Below are 19,709 nucleotides of genomic sequence, written 5' to 3'. Positions count from 1 at the left end.
GGCGGACGGTGCTAAAGAAGACAAGAAGAGCACGCGGATTATGGTCGCCGGAAGACGACCGTTCCCCGTATACTACGCTTCTTTCCATCCCCCTCCCCTTGCCTCGGTGTTTCTCCTGGTCCGCGCCTCGCCACCGCGACGACGTGTCTCAATTATTTTCCACCCTTTGAGCCGCCACGCTCAAAGTGGAATCCGGCCGCGTTAATGAGGCACCGTTACCGCCGTAGTTCCTTTTTCTCCTCTTTTTTTTTTCTCTTCTTTCTCTCTCTCTCTCTCTCTCTCTCTCTCTCTCTCTCTCTCTCTCTCTCTCTCTCGTCACCTCCGTTTTCCTCCTTCGCTTCTTCTTCTTCTTTTTTATCCTAGGCCCGGGCGACGAGTCACGTTACCCCGAAGATAACCGCCCCGGCCGTGGCTCACCGGGTTTATGGGTCATAGAGTGAATGGAGGACTCGGACCACGGGTTTTATCGCGCGCCTTTGCACCGCACCAACGAAGATATAACCACGACCGGACCATCCCTTCGCCTTCATGGGGATATTAAGCGGCTGGAGATGGCGGAACGTGGAAATTGTTAATAATACGAGCGAGCCCGCGGCAACCGGGAACCTTCTCCTCCCATTTTTTTCCGCGTTTTCCACCCGCGTTGTGCAAGATGGCTCCTTTGACGCGATTCTATTCGGTAATCGTCCGCGGAGGGTTCCTCCCGCGTAATTGTTCCGGTGTGGCAACGTCACCGATGCTCGTTCTGTATACAAAATTCGATGCACAGCTGTGCAACGTTTAAACGGGAATATTTAAATATCTCTTCCGCTGAAAGAGAATTCCTCGAGACAGAAACTCGTACCGTTCGAAGGGTTGCGCGCGATGGCGGTATTGTTCGAAGCTCATTTTTCCGCGAGAATCGAAGACCATCGGTATTTTCATTCAAACGGCGCCCTTTATGTTTTCCCGTGGTCCTCGTGGAGCGTAAGAAGACAAATTCAAAGACCTTGTAAACCGTACCGTACCGATCGATACGGATGGAATTTCTCTCGATTCGCAGGACACTCTTCCCGCTCGAGTTGCCGCGTACTCGCGCGCGAATCTCGAAGAATTCTCGCAAAGAAAGAGGAAGGACCTCCGAGGATGAACAATGCCGCTCGGTTACGCCTCCTTGAACTTTCCTCCGTCGAGTTTTTTTCACAGAATCGCGAATACCGGAGATATTCGAGCGTTCGAACCGTACGAAACTTGCGCGTACACCGTCCCTTTGCTCCGTTTTGTCTCTGTTCGATCGGAAACGGTTGAATTTCCTTTTTCGCGTTAATTTCTCGCGAGTCGCGTCAACAAATTCGCCGAGTCGTTATTCAATTCCACGCTCAATTACGGTTAACGAGGTTCTCGTTCGACCTCGCCGTGGAAAATTAATTCCGTTTCGTCGTGGAAAGAAGCGCGACGAGTCGGTGACGTTTCTGTGGTCTCCGATGAAATTAGCGCGCGATTTGCGGTCGTGGATACCGACCGTTTCGTCGCGCGTTAAATCTCCTAGAAGCGTTTTCCTACGCGCGGGAAATTACGGTGCGGGTACTTCGATGGCTCTTGCAACGCGTTTAACCCGAGGAAAGGTCACCGATGCGATTTCCGCGCTCGCGATCGATACCTCTCCCGATCGAGAATATCCTCGAAATTGCGCGAAAGGCATGCTCGCGCGAGATCGAGCGCGTTTCGAGCGAAACGCTTGTCGCAACAATCGTTCGAACGTTCTCGGCTGGGAAAATGGAAATTCTCGGTTTCGTAAAGCGTGTTCGTCGAATGGTTTCTGGGAACTCGACAACTAGCCAAGTTGATGGAGTGAAATTGTCCTTGGAGTAAACAATGGTGATCGGTTGCGCGTTAGATACAGGATACGAACGTCTTGTCTCGATCCAAAGCTGGTAAATTTTATCAGCGTGATCTGCTACACGGAAAAGTGTTTTTCCTAGGTACGATGTTTCGATAGGGATATTTTACGTTGTACTTTGCGAGCGGGGAATCACCGTAACTTCCTCTCTTTTACATAATTTACTACAATGATTCAAAGTTCTATCTCTCCTGTTGCAAAACCCTGTACAAGATGTTTGGATAACGGAACGATCGCTCCATCGACGTTGAATTTCGTTCATCGAAACGGAAACGAGGAGAATCGACGATTCGTTGAAATATTTAAGAATCTCGCGTGTTCGCGACGATTACATTACGCAAATAATGTCGCTGGCACGATTTATCGTATTTTTAATAACAATACGTCGCGATGGTGTTACGATATTTGGTAGCGGCGAAACTTAACGGCGATAAATAATCTCGCGGTAATTGGAACAGTCATCAAGGGGGGTAAACACTATCGAGAAGGGGAACGCGTTACACGAACGCGTGTCGCGTGTAATTTATTTACGGATACACGAACTTGTGTACAATCGTCGGTTACATTCCGCTAACTCATCTGAGATCGCTATCCGAAACGGTGCGCATTGTAAAAAACGTTGAAAAATTACCGTGTAGCGGCCGTTCGCGCGCGAATGACATTTACATTTTTATTTCCGCCGGTTCCAAATTTCTAAATATGATCGTTTGCATGTAAAGCAGCGATTCCGCGATCAAAGTGTAGTAAATTATGAAAAAACCCGGAGTGGATTCCACGGAACCTTTTACAAGATTGGCTCGCCGGAGGTCGTTGCGTTAAAAACATCTCGAATTTATATTTTCCGTACGAGTGTCCCGCGAACGGTGAATAATTCGCGACGGTTACGCTTTCGATGAGAACGTTGCGCAATTCGCGCGAAATTATTAATTTTTTCCCAAAATTGTACTCGTTGCGCTCACGATCCCGCGATATCGTTCGCTCGAAATTCAAAGCGTTCCTTACAAAACACTACTACAGTGTACATACACTTATAAAAATAATACGATGGAAAAGATAAATTTGACGCACGGAGGTGTTCCGATATTTCGTACACTTGTCTTCTGTATCGACAACGTTCCCACTGGCTCTCCAGATTTCCACAGAGCAGTCTTCAACGATTCCCCGAAACGATTTCCCAAACGAAAATCCACCCTTCGTAACGATCGAATTAAAATCACCCGTTCTCGCACACAGCGAAAGAAATGGCGATACGATCCATTCACGATTTCAAAATTAATCCCAATCGTATCGCGATTGTTCGCGTCGGAGTACGCGTTAAAACCGCGAAACGAGTATCGTTGTTTCTCACGGTGTCCGTTGAAAAGAATTCGGTAACGTGGATGGGTATTCGTCGCGCTGTTCTCCCGCGCCACCGGTGCAACGGTGGCATCTGTTGCACCGGCTCTCACGGCTGGAAAATGAATATCGCGTGTGCACCTAAACGGAAAGTAAAAGTTGATTGGTTCGCGGTTGCAAGTGGCAGCGGGGCGACCTTCAAGGAAGACGACTCGGTTGCGCGCGAGAAATCAATTAAGTCGATGAATATATATTGGCTATTAGACAGTGGGCGTGTGTCGTGCGCGCGTTAATAATGTATGACATGTTCTTGCAGTATTGCTTCGGGCGGGGCGGCAATCATTTCGAGCCACTCCACCGGCAGCACTAATGGGATGCACCCCTCGAGACTTTACCATTGTTGTCCCATAGGTACGTGTATCTTCCCTGACCTTCGGCATGGGTTTGCACACGGGCCAGATTTCCCCTCGTAAAACTTTGATCCCGTGATTACGGCCGAAGCGAGAACGAGGAAACTCGTAGGAGTCCATCGGGGTACCGAGACGCGGGTCGGCTGGTTCGTTCGCCTCTAAACTGCTTTTCGAAGCTATCGAACGCAATTCAGAGGGGACAAGGAGGGGGTTGGGGGTGGTAACGCGATTTATTTCGTTGCTCGGCGTCGACGTTATCGTTCCCGAACTTCCCGTAACCGGTGGAATTACGAGCGACCGATCCTGTTCCGGCTTCCACCCTTTCGAACGTAGTCTGTCGTGCCTTGGTGCGATCCTCGGGTCTCTTTCGACCCAACGCGATGTATTCTTTTTTAACACAGTTAATACGATACATCGGATGCTTCTATATTTCCTTGGATGCGTCGTAACGTTAAAACACGAGTTTTAATTATCGTCCTAGTCACTCTTTCGACGCAGTTTTGAAAACTTGTCCAAGTTTGTAACTAACGTGAAGAAACTAGGTGTCTCGTGAGGTTTCACAGTGAATCTCGAGTTTTCAAGGACAGGTGTACAGTGAATTACACGATCGAGAAACTCGAAGATAAATAAAAGGTATATTCGGGACATTTCTAGCCCGAAGAGGGTACAACTTCGAGGAATGCCGGTAGGAAGTCTGTCGAATTTTCCGTCGGGGTTTCCTTTTCGGTAAATGAAAACAGCTCCGTGGAAAAAGAAAGGGAGGATAGAAATTCGTTCGATTAGATAACGAACGGTAGTCCCCGGTAGACAACTCGTTCGTAACGGAGGGAAAGTGGAATGCTCTGTAAGGCACGGTGTAACTTATCTGCATTCGTTGCGCCGTTGACGTTCGAGGTGGCCGTGGTCCGCCATGGTTTCCGTCGTAAAAGCACAGCGGAGTGCTATTTTATGGCAGGTTAAATATGGTTGTCATTCCGATGATAACTCAAACGTTTCTCGTGTCGTCAAACTGTCATCCCGGTGGATATCTCGGTACCTTTCGCTATTCGTTGTTTCGTGGGTCGGTTGACCAACGGAAAGAAAACGCGGTGGTGAACACTTCCGTTGGAGAAATATCGCAACCATTGTACTTTTCGATATTCCGTTAACACAATGCCTACCGACACGGAGATCGAGCCTTAATTCGAGTATTTCGAGGCACGTCGGCTCGTCCCGTTTCGCTCGTAGCGAGTAACTCGATTACACAGAATGTGACAGTTACTCGACAGGAAACGGCGAGTAGAAATATTCTCGCGCTTCGGCTTCGAAATAGCACACAGATGTACCGTAATAGACCAGTTTCGCGCGGAACCAGAAACGTTTTAACATTCGCGTCTAATCGATCCCGTGACCTTATACCGCGTATTTTCCGTTCTCTATCGAGAAACGTTAATTGCGTTACTTTCGCGCGAATCGCGTCGAGTCTTCGCCGATCGAAAGTTATTCCCGTCGTTTGATATCGAAACGATCGACGCGAGATTCGCGTCCGATAAATTTTACGATTCTTCCCCGCGGGACGCGAAGTCGTTTCTGAAAAATACGAAATAGTTTGGATTTCCAGAGTCTTCTCTCCTTGCTTGCAAAATACTAAATTGTACAGAAACGCGTCCATTACTCGTATCGTTGACGAAACGCAAATTACAAAATTATAGAAAGTGTTCGCAGCGAGGCTGAAACCGCTCGCTGAAACAATTTAAATTCCGAGGAAATTCGGTACGTAAATCGTCGATAATAAACGGTCGTAAAACACAAGCACCGCGCTATTAATAAATTTCTAGAACGGGAGACGTACGTGTACGCACGCGTGTACGTAGGTATGTATGTATAGTCGAAGGTCCGTTTGGTTCGTCGAAGGTTCCAGCGGTCTCGTCGCCATGTTGCGCGTTGCGTTCACAAAGGAAGCTTTCTCCGACGGGATCGTTCGACGGTCGTTTCGATCTCGGTTGGATCACGAGCTGAACGAAACGGGCGTCGAATATATAAACTCGTCATAAAAACGTATCCCAGGGAGGTGATTTCGGCTTTCCAATACCAGGAATCTCAGGTATTTCATTTCCCTTATCGACGCTCTTTTTATTATCATCCCGACCGGGTGGATACCGAAAACGTTGGGCATCCACGAGCTGAAATCTGCCCGTGTACATCGGTATCTTAGCTGCCCCGAGCTCCGGGAGAGCCAATCGCGACGCGCGAGCGAGCTAAGGTTTCCCAAGTTCCATTACAGGAACGAAGGATGGTCCAATAGACGAATGGACAGCTTAGCGGTCCCGTTATCTGGGGAAGGGTTTTAGAGCCTAATCTGGGTTCTACGAGGATACGGTGTGTGTCGGAGGTTCGCTCTCCCGGTTGGCCGTTACGTACATATATGCACGATGCAGGTACCAAGATAGCCAGGTATATCCTTAGCCCGCTACCTTGGAGGACGCATTTGTCACTCTGGAACTGACACCGCCGAGACAATGCGAGATTACCGGCCAATACAGCCGTTCCATTCGGGTTCAATGCCCAATGCGGGGAGGGACGTGTAATTCCGTGCCGATTCCGCGTATCGCGCGGAAGAAAACCCGTGAAATACGTTCGCGAACTTGCGAGATTCGATAACACCGACGTAATGGGTAATACGGTGTTTCGAGAACGAAAATATTGCAACATTTTTTTTCTTCTTCGTAGAAACGATCGAGTGGTGGTACAAATTGTTGGAACGGTACGTTTCTCGATTAAAATCAGCTCGCGCGGATTTGCAATTATTTCCTATGCAATTGTTCTCGAATCGATACACTTGATTTTGTCCACTTCAAGGAAGATTATTTTTTCGAAAGAATATTTCATCGATCGAGCTTCGACCATCTCGCGTCCAAGTACATTCGATTTCTTTGGCCGTTTTCTTTTGTCCACGTTGATGGAACCTCGTGGTCAACTCAAAGGTTCGAGGTCCGTGATTCACCGTTGGGTAATTCCGCGAGCGGATCGCGTACCATTCCGAGGCTCCCTCGGTCTTCCAATTTTCTAATGGACCTTGCCTTTTTTCCCGACAGAATCGAACGCGCCCGGTTCCCGATCGAAACCGTTACGAAGACGAAGAATCGTCTCCCCGCGACGAGAACCTTGCGCGTACGGTTCCTTGCGTGCTCGCGGTAAAAGGTATATCGACGAGATCGTTCCTCGATAGGATCGACGATGGCCACCGTGGAGTGGCTCGAGGGGTACGAAACATCGCGGCGAATAGCCCTCGTTCGTTCGTTCCTTTGAAAGAAAACTCCGCTTCGATTCGAAAACAAAAGGTTTCCAGGGCTCCGCGATCCGGTCCGCGCGCGGCGTTGCGGCAAAGGCGAAGAAGACGGTTTGTGTCGGTTCCCCGATTAATTTCGCCTTTTCACGTCGATGGTACGTAATCCGCCTAGTCACGGCGGTCCATTCGACTCGCCGGGCCCCTCCCCCGGACTTTCGACGGGTCGATGACGAGAGCATAATAACCCAAATCGCGAAGGGGAACGCGCCGCGCGAGAGCTACCCTCCTGAAAACTCGAGGGAAAGAGATCACGTCGGGAGGATTCACGAGGAAACGGGACCATTTTCCACGTGGCGCGGCGAGATCGAGGACAAAGGAGGAGACTTTTTTTTCTTCTCCTCCTTCCTGCTTTCCGAACCGGTCGGTACGGAGAGGAGGGAGAGGGAAGAACCGTGCACGACGAGTAGCATCGTCGTTGAAGGGTCCCTGGCCCCCTCCCTCTCCACTGTTTCACCGGGGATAATTCCGTGGAATTCCCCCGTACCGCGAGGTCCGTCGGGGTTGCGATACGTTTCCTCGAGGAAACGAGAGAGAGAGAACGGGGGACTTTTCGTCCTTAAACAGACCGGGTCTCTCGAACTTTTTCAATGGGGGCCGACTTTTTTACCAGCCCCGACAAATCGACGGCCCTTCCCACCTCGCCTCTGTCCCTGCTCGGGCAACGCACCAGTCATAACGATGCCTTGTTAATATCTTGGACGATACTCACCCGTTAAGCGGGAGGGTGGCTTGGAGTGCATCCGCGGCATTGTGAACGCGGTCGGACCCCCCCGCGAATCCTGAAATATTCAAGGAGACGTCGTCGTCGTCGTCGTCGTCGCCGTCGTCGTCGACGACGTTGTGCCCCCGGGGCTGGACCCCTCTCGCTCGCTCGCTCTCCCGTTTCTTCGCGTTCGTCTTTGTGCGTTTATCTTTTTTCATCCTTTCCGCCTCGCGGTCCTATCGCCGTACACTCGACCGAAAGAGAGGGGTCGGTAAATCTGATAAGGACTCCCCGATCCTTGCCACGATGATGCCGGCCCCCGGCTACGTGGATCAGCCGGCCCTCGATCGACCTGGACACGGGTTCTACGTATCCGTCGGCCTAGTCATCCTCTCTGCCCGCCATTAAATTTTTATTGAATTAGAGGTTCGAGCGTGCACGCGAGCCACGTTTTCCAAAGGGAGATAGAAACTTGGGGGAGAGGTGGGGGTAGGGTGGGGCGGGAGGCGTGTAATCGTGATTAGGTGTTCCAAATTGTTTGACTAAACGAGGTGTAATATGCTCGCCCTGGACGATTTTCGTCGTCGATCGCGAGATTCCGACGCCCCGATAACGCTCGGGCCACGCCGATGATTACCGTTTTACGCCCCGGAATATCGTTACCTCGGAGAAATATGACTCGGGTTTTTTTTCAACGGGATCTCCGCTTCGTCGACTATACCGGTTCGTTGAACACGCAAGGGTCATTGTATGGTTTTTGTATTTTAATACGGCAATTTTCGTTTTCGGGGCACGAGAACCAGATGGATCGAACCACGGCTTTCGGTCGGGAGAGATTCGGTAATAATTTTGATCGTTTATTTCTTGTCTAGGTACGAAAGTGTACGTACAGAGTGTACGGACTGTATCGAGACTGTCTTCGTAGTTTCGTTTTTAAGTATTCTGGAAGGGAGTTAAAGGGAATCGAAGCGGTGTTCAAAAGTGTGCTATTTTCTCTCGGTCGATCGAAGGTGCTTTCATCGGCACAGGATATTTCCGATTCGATTCCGTCGCACGCAAATCCTCGAGGTTTTCAATTCCTCCTCGATCTTTTTTACGATGTACACTTTTATCGAATACGAATAGCACCGATAGTATCATCGTGTATTTTCAACGGATGAATTAGCGAATAAACTGTACATTCTTGGCACGTGTTTCGACTCGTACATTTGCGCTAAAGCTAGAAGCGGGGATAAAAACGATCGAGTCTCCTGTGCATCCCTCTCTCGTAATGTCGCAGTCCTGCCTCGAGCCAGTGACAATTCGAGAGCATTCATTGTGCCGTTAGTTGAAAATTTCCATTGAGACGAAACGCGACACCGCTCCGCTGAAATTAATCGACGATTATCCGCAAAGTCCGATCAGACGTTCGTGTCGCCGGAGTTACGATATCCGTACTCGTGGTTGTTCAATTGTAACTGGAAAACTCATCGCGTGGGTAAAGCGAAAGCAATTAGCCCGACGGAGTACGAAGGGTTTCCTCGAAGACTTAGCGACGTCGAGCCGAGAAAATTAATCGCAGGATTTTCTTTGAACATCTGCATCCCCATCGCGGCTAACCGTGGCTTTTCGAAACCCGGTCCCTCGAACGAGTCAATAACGCGCAATATCGCTCTTTGACGAGGCATCGGAGAAGATAATTATCCGCTGAAAATACAATTTCGAATCCCGATACGAAATAGAAAGAAAAAGGATTATATCGCGAACACGAAGCCTTTACTTTTATGCGCGCGTTTAAACAGAACTCCCGAAGGTAGGTCAACGTGCAATTTTTACTCGGGTGTTGTTTACTTTTACCACCGGTATTTTATTTCCACCCACACCGTACCACTTTCGACGATATAATTTTTTCCGATGAAAAATACACGTAAATGGGCAGAGTTTGACAACAACAAAAAAAAGGAAAACTTGCGAATATACGTACGAGTGTACAGAATTCCAAAAAAAGCACTTGGTATCGGTAATTATTCGATGCTCGCTCGTATAACGCGTTTATACTTTCGATCCTTTTTGCGAGTCTTCGAAGCGTACGGCTAACACGTTGCACGCTATAATAGCAAAAATAATTACTCCCTCACCGATATCAATTTCCCTCCAGAACGCAAAGCATGTTAACTTCGCAAGCGAGTTAACTTCGAGAACGCGCAAAAAGGGTCGAGGACGTCGATCTCCAAAAACACACGCTCGAACGGACTACAACCAAAGTGCATTATACCTATTTCCTTGTTTCAGGGTAGAAGAACCTCTTCGGGACCTGGCGGTCGTCCCAAGCGTCGACGAACTCCGACACGACCCAGTTCGTCGGTAATTTCCCGATCCCGTTTCGAGAACCGTTACGCGTCGATTCGTAGATGGCGCTGGCTCGGGGCCCAACGATTGCTCCTAGGAGCGACAGTTGCGCGGGTAACGAGACGAGGGACGCGACGACAAAACGGGAGGTATATTTTACGCGCGACGGCTAGTGAATACTTGTAACAATTTTACTTCAAAATTCGCAAGGCGAACGTAACAGTTTCTCGTAATTGTTCTCACACCTTCTAACATAAGCCACAAGGGTAAAAAAAAAGAATTGCAGGCATTAGAAATCCCTTTAAAAAATTCACGATCGGTCTCTCGAACTTATAATTGCCCGAGAAACGTAAACCACGATCGAAAATTGCCCAATTTCGACAACTACCAGTCCAACTCGTAACGCGTTTCGGTTCAAGTCGTACCCCCGGAGTCTGGCTCGTGCTAATGCGTTTTGGTGCAGATCGTGCACCAATCTGACTCCGACCGATCGGCTCGACGCAATTCCATCGTGGATAGGAGTCGAGAACCGGCAGGTAGATCGTCCCGTAGTCGACTGGTTCGAAACGACGACGATTACTCGCGTGAAATACCCGCTCGGCGAGTATACAGGTTTCTAGGATCGCCGTTACCTCTTCCTTTCTGTTTTTCGTCCGCGTTTCGACCGCTCGCTCGCTTTCAAGAGCAACGAGAGAGATATCGCTTCGGTGTCCCCGTGGCGGAGCGATCGCTCTTTTTGCATAACTTCCCACGCTTCGCGGGCCGGTTCGGGCCAGCTGCTACGAGAGTTCAGTTAGCCCGAGTTATTTAGCGCCCCGTTAATATCGTGCTCGTGTAACGACTGGAAACCGTTTTCGCCCGTGAGAACGTTTGTCTTACGAATTAGATCCCCGGTCTTGCGCGATCGTTCGATGAATCTTCCATCCAGGCTGCGTCGTCGATTCGCGAGCGGCTCGAGTTTCTTGTCTCGCGCAGAAAACGAATCTGCGCGCGTCGGGAACTGACTCGCCATTTTGTGTAATCGGTGGTCTCGCGTCGTGTAAACTCGAACGAAAAAATATCGAGCCTTTGCTTTACGATCTGGTCGAACCGTTTGCGTAATTTTTGTTTCGACGCTCCGCGCGTTCAATTTTTACGCATTTACGAAAACGTGGAAACTAGTTTGCTTTCGGTACGGTAAGTTTATCGAGTAACTGTTTTCAAGTACGGTAAATGACGAGTTTGAATATCGTGACGTAGACGCGGAGATTGGTACAGAGATTCGTAATTTTCACTCAAGGGATTACGAAATTATTTCGCGGAAGATTTTCACCGAGATTTCTACATCGAAAGTGTAGATTTTAAAAAGCGAAGATTCAAGGAGTCAAGATTTTAAGAAGCGAAGATTCAAGAAGTCAAGATTTTAAGAAGCGAAGATTTCGAGAAATATAGATTTTAAGTAGCAAAGTCTTCTTCGGTAAGAATTACAGAGGAACTTTTCCACGATGAAAGGGAAGGAGAGAAAGGTATACCATTGTCGAATGAAAAATAATAGAAGGGAAGACTTACGAGAAACGAGTCGAGGTTACGCGAAACGAACACCTCCGGCTGAAGCGTATTCGAGACGCGCGTCGGGGCTTTGGAAAAATCTCGGAGATCTCGCTGCAGGTGTTAATTTCGCGGCGAAGAAAAAAGTGAGCAAACGTCGTGTCGGAAAGTTGGTTGCCGGGCGGACACGAGCCAAGCGCGTGGGCGCGGCCATATTTGCGCAGCGCTAATTTCGCGTAATGAAGATCATACGCGAACAAACGATCGCGGGATACCTCCGGGCGCGGGAACGTTTATTTAGCGTTGCGCAAAAAAAAAAGAAAAAGAAAAAAAAAACAACCCGCGGGCCGACCGTAGGTAATTCTCGCGCGAGAAAAACGCGCGAAATCCGTGAAGTCCGCTCGTCTCGTATCCGGCGATCGAGCGATGCGCGCCGGGCGAAACGTAGGATTTGCATACTCGGGTACCGACGATTTTAGATCCGTATCCCTCGTCTCCTACTCGTGTTAAACGCCCGCGGGATATAATTAGTCGATTTGTATCTCGAGTCTTCGACTCGGCGCGTTCGATTCACGAATCGTCGTAACCCGAACGATTTAATTACGAGCGAGCGAAATTTCGAAAGAAATATTACCACATTTCGAACACCGGTCTTTCATCGATCTTGCTCGGTAACTCGACTCCTGTCCACGACTTTCCTCTTCCCGATCGTTCGGACAATTTACATCGCGACTACCTACGAGCCGATACTCCTCGCACTGTACGTAACATTTCGGCACTCGTGTATCGAGAATCCGTTCGTCCGCGTTCAACGTTCGCACTCGGATCGATTTCGAGCGAGATTCGAACACTCGAAGCTTCGCGTACGTTGAATCGATCAATGGAATTGCATCGCGAGGTCCGGCCGAAAAAACCACGTCCCCGAGCGAGAGAAAACCACGCTACCCTTTACGAAGAACGTGCAACCCTTTCGCGACAAATTCGACGAAGAAAACGAGAATCTCGATCCGCGACGTTCAACGATTTCGCGTCAAAGAGCGGCTTTTATCGTCAAGGTGAATTTACGAGGGGCGGGGAGAGGGGGAAGTAGTCACGGAAATTCTCGTGGGTCGACGCTTTCGGAAAGTTTACGCGGAAAACGTGTAGGAAATTTCCTCCGACGGGACGTGGGAAGGAAACTCGTTGAAACGGGTCAAAGCGGATTCAGCGTGAACCCACCTGTTGCCCCGTTCATCTTCTACCGTGTACGTGTGTACGTGTACCTGCGCGTGTACGCGGGCCCGTGTGCGCGTGTATATAGACAGCTGCGGATCGTGAAAGTGGTGGAGGTAAACGGTCGGAACGTGTGCATCTAGACTAGCCTCGAATTGCCGTCGATCGATCTCTTTCTCTCGTTCCGTGCTACAGGTGCACCGACGCGACGCGTCGCGTCGCGTCGCGCCGTGGCGGATGTCGCAGTCTTCTCCCACCACATTGTGCAGATGCGCTCCGCGCGGACTTCACCGAAACGTGCAGCGAAATTCGCTCGCGCGATCCTCGCTCGACATCGTCGCCGGAGGGTAGCCGCCACCGTCGATTCGAATAACGCGTTGGGAACAACGGAAACGATATTTCCACGGCGATGGAGTCCAATAACGATTCCTGGAATTAACGTTGACGCTCGTCGAACTTGTCGAGTTTCGACAATTTTAATTCCTTCGAGGGTAAACTTTCTATACATTTGTGGAATTATGGAATTGTTCGGCATAAGAGAAAATGTAAATGGCACGTTTATTTTTAGATAAATATAATACGGTCGTGCAGCGGAGTATGGTTAGGAAGAACTGAACAGAGTGTAACGATCACGTCGGTACACCAACCGAAAAAATAGGAAAGTCGGTATCGAGCTCGTCCATTATGTTTCGACTTCTCAAGCGCTGCATGGTTCAATGTCGTTGTATTCCAACAACATGGACTATGGAAGATGATAAGGGTTCCATCATTTGGCTTGGCTTCTTTTCACGAGGGTAGCTTCTCAGTGGAATAGTTTGGGACTGCTCCGAATCGTTGCATCTGGTTCTGCGTTCGATAATTTTTTCACTCTTGTTTCTTTCAATCAACGCTTCTGTTGGTTCTTCTTATATAGATTAGATTACGTGGAGACAACTTTCGTAGGCTTGACTCTCGGTGAACGAAAAGACGAACGTCTTTTGCAGATGTAGTTGCACAATGAGGAATCTACTGAACAACTTCGATCAGTGTTCTCGACTTGTTCCAACACCTATCGGTATTTCTTCGATATACTCTTCCACGCTAACGGGGCAAACTTTCGCGTCGAAATTCAAGGTAAGCGCTCGTTGAAAAGGATCCGAACCTGGTCTCGATGTCGTCACCAATTGCGCACCAACGATGCGAACAACCGGCGCTTCGATCAACAGCGATCGACTAGATATCTCTCTCTCGTTTCTCGCGTAATTAGAATCCTCGGAGGATAATCCGGAGCGGCCGAAGTTAGCGAAAATCTCAGTGGAGCGAACTATTTCTCCACGTCGCGTCGTTTCGCGTTCGCCTAAGCGACGGATTCCGCGACACGGTCGAACGGCATTATCACCGTGCTGGATCTCCCCCGTGTACCCCCTTCGGGTTAATCTGGCAAGAAATCCTTCGGTAGGACGAGGACGAGGACGAGGACGTCTCTCGTATCTCGTCGCGAGCGGATTCAATGCATCGACGCGAGCGAGCGAGCGAGCGGGGGCCGGTAACTCAGCGGCGCGGAGGAATAAAAGAACGCGGGGACTATTAGTTCCATGGGAGCATTTCAATTCCTTGGTATCGAAGCTGGAGGGGGCACCCTCCCCTGTTTCTCTCCGCGTGTACGCATGCATCACCGGTGCTACGTATCGCGTGTAACCGCGGGGGCCCCCGTGTTGCTCGCGTCCACCCTCTCCCGAGGCTCTCGTTTCTCGATCGTCGATACCCCCGGCCCTCACCGCGGCCATGCTATTCCGCTAATTACTGAATAACTCTTCGCTCCCATCCACCTCCCCCTTCCTTACCGCGGCGGTGGTTGCTTTCGAGTGTCGCGCGGCCGACGATCGACGTCCGAGCTCTCGATTGTCCTTAGCGGTCTTTTATCGATCGCATCGATCGTATCGTCGCGTCCTATCGCGCCGGGATCGTGAATCTCCTCCGCGAGGCCCGAGAGAGGAGCTATTGCCTCGTACGCCAAGAACGGATAGAGACCGCGTCTCTTGAAACAGAAAGAGAGAAAGAGGGGTTCGGTAGCAGCGCTGTGTTCGGTTGCTCGCGGGTAATTAAATCATGCCGCTTGTTCAGCAACGTGGTCGGCCCGACGTCTCCGATCGAACGTCCCGGCGTCTTCACTTTGACGTTTCCCGGTGGCTGACGTCCCTCTGTCGCCGCCCGATTCGTAGGTGGCTCTCGTATCGCGTGGGCGTGACGATCGGGAGATCGAGGAGGATTTCATCGTCCCGTCGATACGGCCGGGAATACCACGCGCGAAGCGAACGATACGGGACGGAGGATAGAGGGCGAGTACGATTCGCGGTTCCAGGGAGCATCGTCACGGTTGTGTACGATCATCGAGCCGATTAACCATCGGGCGTGCGCGAACAGGATTGGTGCATCGACGATGGTAGGAACGAGGTAGGGAAACAGAGTGAAAGGATTTCGTTTTCGTTCGCGTCTGTCGATGAGACCATTTACTTGGCTCTAACTCGGTCTAACTGGATCTGCTTAGGTCTACTTAGATCCATTTCTGGGACTAAGGTCTTCCTAGGTCCGCTCGAGTCTATTTGGATTCACTTAGGTTTACACACGTTTATGAGTGTAGACCTAGGTTTGTTTAGATCTGACTCGATTTATCTAGATTTATCGAGTCTAGTTTAAACGGGGATGTTTGCGTTGTCGACTCCGAACGAGGGACACTGAACTCGTTTCGTTGATCGTGAGTCTACCAAAAATTGGGATGTTTGCGTTATTCATTTCGAACGAGCGACGATACGTTTGTTTTGTGGGTGGTCGAGGCGATTAGATGTCGAGCACGTACGGAAAGAAACGGTGAAGATGACGTGGAAGTCTTTCGTTTCGAGTTCGGTCGAATCGTTCGGCGATCGAGGTTGGATTTCTGTTCCAGATAGAGTATACTTTTCAACCGTATTATAGTCGCTTGCGCGTATTTACATCGCTCGGTTTATCAAACTCCAAACAAACCGATACCATCTACCTACGTTTGCCCACGGATCTGTGGTCGTAAAATGAAACGCTTTCGAACAGGTGTCGTATTTCCTTAACGTTCTTATAATTCTCCGGTTGCGCCAATTAGCAAATTGCCGATAACGATATCTTTGCCAACAGGCTTACGAAACAAAGATCGCGTCGGTTTAGTCTCTGTATCGGTATCTCGATATCGCGATAACAACAAGGATCGAATGCAACGTTCGTACGTTCTTCTGGCGCACCGATGCAACGTGTACCTTGGGTGTGTTTCTTTTATTTTTTATTTTTTTTAATCACGGCGGGTTGTTCAAATATACGCTCGTCCGTCGAGGACCTCGGGCGAAACGGGTCGAAACGGGTCGAAACGGGTCGAAACGGGTCGAATACGTTCGTTCGAACGTATTAAATTCGAGCCGCGTCGGCGTTATCTACTCGAATTAATTTTCCGTGACAAATATTCTACGTTGGAAATTTGTCACTTTCAACCGCGGGACACTGTTGCACCTGGAGAAGCGGTCCTCGAAATCCGTCCTCCGCGGCGCGTTTCACGGACCGAATCCGGCGTTATAAGGTATTCGAGCGGAACGAATGAAAAACTCCCCGGTCGACCGTATCGCTATCTCAACTTTACACCTATCTGTTAATCGCGGGTTATTTATCGAGCGCGAAATATGACGGACACCAGGCGGAACCGTTCGCCGGGCGACCGAAATCTCTCGGTAACGAGACACGCCGGGGCACGGAAGGGACCGGGAGTAATTAGCGGTAATTAACGACGCTGGCCGGCCAGATACGACGGTTTTAATTACTTCGCGAAAGGCAGCGCTCGCATTTCCTTTCTTTCGTGGCTGACCCGCGCCGATACGGCTCGAAAGAATTAAGTGGCCCGACCGAGCGAGTCGATCTCCCAGGACCGCAATGACTTTCGACGTGCGCCGACCGAAGACCCTCATTAATGGCGGCCAAAGTAATTTGCGCGGATGACTTTGGCCCCGTGGCTCTCCGCGCAGACCCCTACAGTTGTAACCGTACTTCCTGACACCCACGCTACTCTGAATGCCGTACAAAGCGACACGCTACGGACCGACCGGGCGTCCCGACGACTATGTCGCGCCGCGGCGTCCTTTAGCTCGACGTTTCGAAAAATTATCCAAACCTTTCACCTGCTCCGAGTTTCGTGATCGAGACACGTTTACACCGATACGTTAATTTCTACCGAAATGACGCGAAATTTAGCATTGTTTTCTTTTTTTTTTTTTTCTTTCTACGCGTACGTCCGTTTTGAAAGTTTCGAACGCGACATCGTTCGTTGTATATTCGAGGATGAATTCAATATTAGAATCGGGCCGAACGTATCGCGAACAAATACAAATTCGAGCGTTCGTTACGCGTTACTTTCAGTTTTTTCGTTCCGATAAAATTTCCACCGGTACGCACGTTCGAGAATTGTTCGTTTCACGTTGGAAAAGAAAAATGTTCGCGCAACGTCCACGCGGATGCGTCCCAAGGAACCGGAAAATCGTATTTAATCGATGGGAAAGTTACTCGTAGCGACGTTCAAGTTTCGTTGAAAATACTCGTCGAGAGTTTCGACGACGATGCGGAAGTATCGCCTCCGGAAAGTGAACGGTACCGATTACTATAATGGATTTTACCCATCTATAGGGTACACTGACACGGAACACGCGTGTAAAACGTACGTGGAATGTATTTTCACCGTCGATGTAATATCGATATTTTGCAAGGATGCACACTTATCGCGTACGCGTACACTGGGTGTACACTTATCGTGTTTGGGATCGCGTTATCGGCAAAGACTGCACACCACGTTTAAAGACTTTCGTTCTACGCGAAGGAAATTTTCCATCGACGGCGAGGAATATTTTTCAACGCGAGACGACGAATACCAACCCGGTCGGTGTTTCGATCGGGCAATGGCGGCCACGGGGTTGAAATTCCTAGAGATTCAGCCGTTCTCCGTTCGAGTGGGCCGAAAATTTGCCACCGTGGGCCCGGATGGAATCCGCACCGGGCAATTTATCACAATTCCTGGACCGTTTCTCCGCGGCGTAGTGGACTGCATTAATTCCCGGTCGTAATTCCGAATTATTCATCAACGTCGCCCCGGTCCCGCGGCACGCACGCTCGGGGCCCGGGCACCCGACGGGCCCCGGCGTAGCGGAAAATTTTCGATAATTAACAACGAGAGAACGTTCGATCACCGTGGCCAGAGCACGCCGGATGATAAATCACCTCGTAGGTAGCCCGTCCACGAAATTTCGCGGCCTGCAAACCTGGCGGCGAAGGTTGAACGTACCCGCGGACTCTCTCGGGGCCCTTAATACCGTTAGTATAACGAGAGGATCGGTTATCAGCGTGCGATCGGCCAATACTGCCGGGAATAAATGAAGAGGCGAAGATCCGAGGCGAAATCATTACAGTAACGAGACATTAACCAGATAAGAGTCGCCAGCCTTCGCCTCCTATCTGTCTCAAGCGCGCGCACGGACACTCGCGCGGCCCTTCGGAGCGTGTGAGTGCCGAACGGAATTCGCGTTATTAAAATACGCCTCTCCGCGGTGGTCGGAGGAACGGACCGTATAAAAAATACCACGGGCCCCGATCTACGCGCCCCCGGTGCTTCTGGACCTCGATGTTTATTACCGATACTCTTTCGGCCAATTTCGACGCCGATGACGTCGATCTTGCCTCTCCCTCCGGTGGTTATTACCGAGAGAGACGTGGAAACTCGTCGTCTAGCTACGAGATGCGCGTAAGATCGGTTCAACTTGGGACGAAAAGAATTGTAGGAATTTTACACGTAGAAACTCGGTTGGCAGAGACATTGTCAAGGAATAACAGAGAACGATAGGTATTCGATCGACTCGAAGTGGGAAAGTTACGATAAACGCGAGTTTGAATTTTTATTCCAATTCAAAAAGATTGAAATTCTCTACGGAAAAATTCAACGGGAAAAAATTGCCGAGACGAAGAATTAGAAGATGAAAGTTCGGTGTATCGAACTTCTGTTTACACGTGTCAGTGATTCGTCGATCGTTTCGTCGGAAGATCCGACGTGAGGCGCAAAGAACCGCGAATTAAGATCTCCGTTACAAACGACCCGAATCGAAGTTATTAACGTAACGGTTGGCAAACTGTCGGCGATTAACGCGTAGAAAACTAATAGTTAGCGATCCTCCCATTTGTGATCCGCGTTGCGACATACTTCCGAACGGACGACCTCGGTAACGGGAAGTGGCGCGAAAAGAAATCGCGCGATTCTTCGTTTGCTTCTCGCTTCGTTTTCGCGCGATGAAGGCGTGCCGCGTGGTTCGTTCCGCGTTTAAAATTGACGGAAATTTGATACCGTCCGTCTCCCGTAGCGCGGCGTGCCACGCACGGAGCACTCGGTTATGTTAATTCCGTGGCGCGCGATGCGCTATCTGAGCGGGGAATAATGCAGGAGGAATTCGATTGTGCAACGGGGCCGGTGTGCGACGTCTGTGAAACTAGTTTCGCGCGGGTCGAGAATCCGGTGAAAAAAATTACACGCGAAAACACGCGGTTAACGACGCTGTTAATAACTTCATCTCCGTAGTTCGCGGTTTCGAAACGTGGAAACGCGCGAAAGATGGTCGAGCAAGCGGGAGACCGTGGTGTCGAGCGGTGGGGATGGCCGCGGAGAAAGGAGAGGGGAGGGGAGGGGCGCACGTTACCGGGGGCCCGATGCGCTCCGCCGCGTAATTGCGTGCCCCGATACCTGCGCGCCCCGAGGACGATTCCAGGGGCCCCCTCGCGATCCCGTGACTTTTCAGCGACCCGGACACCCGTACCCGTTGGTTTATCACCAATTTACAGAGGTGTTTTAAGAGCGGTACGCCGGTCTGGGCCTCGCTTAGGGAGGAGGGTCGGGGGGTGGCGGCGGTAGGGTGGGAGGGAGGGAGGGCGGCCAGGCGGACGGAAGGGTCAGGTAGGTGATCT

This window comes from Ptiloglossa arizonensis, chromosome 9, assembly GCF_051014685.1.
Source record: "Ptiloglossa arizonensis isolate GNS036 chromosome 9, iyPtiAriz1_principal, whole genome shotgun sequence".
Lineage (NCBI taxonomy): Eukaryota > Metazoa > Arthropoda > Insecta > Hymenoptera > Colletidae > Ptiloglossa > Ptiloglossa arizonensis.
Note: the sequence above shows the minus strand (reverse complement) of the source record.